Consider the following 3,494-nt stretch of genomic DNA (forward strand, 5'->3'; position numbering starts at 1 on the left):
CACAGTCTGAACTACCGTTGGGGTCACCCTTTCACTCTATAAACAACACTTCACAACTATAAACAAAGTATATTTCTGAGGACAGACCACCCCTGACCCGTCAATTCTATCTCCTCCCAAAATTCACAAACCCCACACGCACTTGGATGATTCCCTCTCGGTTCTCATAATCAGCCCCATTGTACAGACTGCAACAGCACCACATACAACATTTCCATTTATATTGACTCCTATCTCAACCCCCTTTCCAACAGACACCCTCCTACCCCAAGGATAAGCATACCACTTCCCTCACCAGGGTTTCACCCATGGCAGTCCCACACCACACTTACCCCTTCACTTTAGACGTGAGATAGCTCCTTTACACCACACAACACCCCCCGCTTGGATTACAAGCAGTCTAAAACACTTTTCAAAAATACCCAGACCCTCACAGACCGACACCATCCCTCCTCCTGCAACTTTTAAAATCTGTCTCACTACAATGATTTTAACTTTGACAATAAACTTTACCTACAAGTACACGGACTGCTATGGGTCGTAACGCTTGCACCTTCCTACCAACATCTACATGAGTGAGTGGGAGCAGGCCGCCTGGCCAAGTGCCCCTTCAACCCACTTTTACATTGCTTTCTGGATGACATCATTTGAGACTTGCCACACCCTACAGGTTCAACTTTTTTTAGACACCTAAATTCACATCACGCATCCATCGCCCAAGGCCACAATTGACCCTCACCAGATTAATTTTCTAGACACCACCATCTTTTTCACCCCCATTTCACCTACACATAAATCTTTTAGTTCCAAAGGTTTATTTTACACCCACAGACACTCACTCGCTTGCACAAGCACAGTAATCTTAAACACACGCGATCATAGTTAAATCCTAAAATCATCCGTTTCATCAGATTCCTTCCCCCCCACAGACCTTCACCATGCCATACAATGCTCTTTCAGCCCCTCCGTAGGAGGCATTATTCTAAGCGTTCCTCCACATCAAACCTTGACTCTGCCAGCCTTGCTCCCACTCATATACACCCCAAACCTTGCCCATCTTCCACACCCACACCAGACCTTCCTCTTAACCCCCAACCCGGACCCCAACCCGGACCAAGATCCTAATCCCAGCCCTTTTCCTAACCTTAGCCCTCAACTCTAACCCCAACCCCATTCCTAACCCTAAAGAAAACCTACATTTCACCCCTCACTTATTTATCACCAATATCCATAGTCACTGTTCTGCACCCACTAACCCATTAAATTTAGACACTCCCAATTTAGTTTATGTTATCACCTGCACTCACTGTCACATGTTGTACATCGGGGAAACTGGACATACACTACGCACAAGCCTCAAACATCTGCACAACATACATAAAAATACACTCAACACTTACCTCGTCACACACTTCCAGACGCACAACATCACACATTTGAGGGTCTGTGGCCTTGAAGGGAACCCAGGCTGGACAATTTTACAGAGGAAAAGAGCAGAGAGATTGTGGATTTTAAAAATTCAAACATTACACCCACAAGGTCTGAATGAAAAATTATTTATTTTATTTTATTTGACTTTTAGATGGGAATAGTGGGGCGAGAACAACTGGCCAGTGCACAATAGTTAAACCAACTACACACTAAAATAAATTTTAATTCTAACTTTCTAACCCTAACTTGTTATGACAAAAACTGAATGACACTTAATGACAGAAGCGTTATGTCATAAACGTTTATGACTTGTTTATGACACATTCATAACAGTGTCATGTCACTCCTATGTTGATACTGTCAAGTAAAGTGTAACAGTTTGTTAAAATCATGTTGTGAGTCTTTTTGTTCATAGTTCATATTATATAGAGGTTAGCTCCACGACACATACATACACACACTCACATAAACACACACTCAGACACTCATACTAACACTTGCACACAGGCATGCATGCCACACGCACACACACACTCACTCACATAAAGACACACACATCTGCTAGTTGTTTATAATTGCCAGGATGCATCCGTGTGTAGTGACAGCGCAGTGTGTGTGTGTAGTGTAGAGAGCTGTGTATGTGTGTGTGTGCGCTAGTGTTTATAAATGACAGGATGCATCCGTGTATAGTGACAGCTCAGTTTGTACTGATGATGTGTGGAGTGGAATAGGCAGCCAGCAGTAACAAATCACTACAAGCAGACAGTCACACACACACACAAATCACTACAAGCAGACAGTCATACACACACAAATCACTACAAGCAGACAGTCACACACACAAATCACTACAAGCAGACAGTCACACACACACACAAATCACTACAAACAGACAGTCACACACACACACAAATCCCTACAAGCCGATAGTCACACACACACACACAAATCACTACAAGCCGACAGTCACACACACACACAAATCACTACAAGCTGACAGTCACACACACACAAATCACTACAAACAGACAGTTGCGCATAATATGAAATAATTATATATAACAATAACAATATTGACATTTCATACATAACATACATCAATAGATGACTATACGTCCATAAATGTCACATGCAGTAGGTGCATATACATGTGCACATATAACATATAGCATACATTGGGAGAGAGAGAGAGGGAGAGAGAGAGGGGGGGGGAGAGGGAGAAGTGGTAGCCGCTGAGAGGTTTGCTGACACCACCTACTAATAATAGAAAGGGTTGTCCTTGGGCATGTGTGTGTGTGTACAGTATGAGTGTGTGAGTGTATGTGTGTTTGTGTATGTGTGTTTGTATGAGTGTGTGTATGTATGAGTGTGTGTGAGAGGTGAGGATATCCCTAAGTGTGTGTGTGTTTGTGTATGAGTGTGTGTGAGAGGTGAGGATATCCCTAAGAGTGTGTGTATGAGTGTGTGTGAGAGGTGAGGATATCCATAAGAGTGTGTGTGTATGCACAGTAAAATTGTCAGTGCGATTAAGTGTTAATTTTTTCAGAGACATATTTTTCAGTGTTCATTAGTGTTAATTAGTGTAACTTCGGGAGTTGTTTGAACAAACATGTACACCCACCGTGTAATTAAAACTCACAACTTAGTGTTTTAAGTGGGTGTGAATGTACGAACTCTGGGGTGGAGTCATTTACACTTCCGTTCCTTCAGTTGAGATTTTTGAAAAGAAGATGGACGCCATTGAAGTACAGCGTGGGATGGTAAAAGGTAAAGTCATTTGTTCCCTCTACTTCTGTAAGCTAGCATGAAAACTACGACAAATACACAATTAAGTAATGTCACATCACAGGTATATGTTTTCATACCAACGTCTTTTACCTACTATGAAATATTGGTGGTGGCGTTAGTAGCAAGGTCGCTAGCTGGAAGCAAGAAAATTAGCTAGTAGCAAGGTCTTAAACTGTAAACTGACATTAATATAATATTGGAGTCGACAACGTCTTAAAGTCCTTTCTGAAATTCGAAAAGGCGGTTGGAATTTGAATACCCACTGAGGGAATAGC

This window comes from Alosa alosa, chromosome 22 (genome assembly GCF_017589495.1).
Source record: "Alosa alosa isolate M-15738 ecotype Scorff River chromosome 22, AALO_Geno_1.1, whole genome shotgun sequence".
Classification (NCBI taxonomy): Eukaryota; Metazoa; Chordata; class Actinopteri; order Clupeiformes; family Clupeidae; genus Alosa; species Alosa alosa.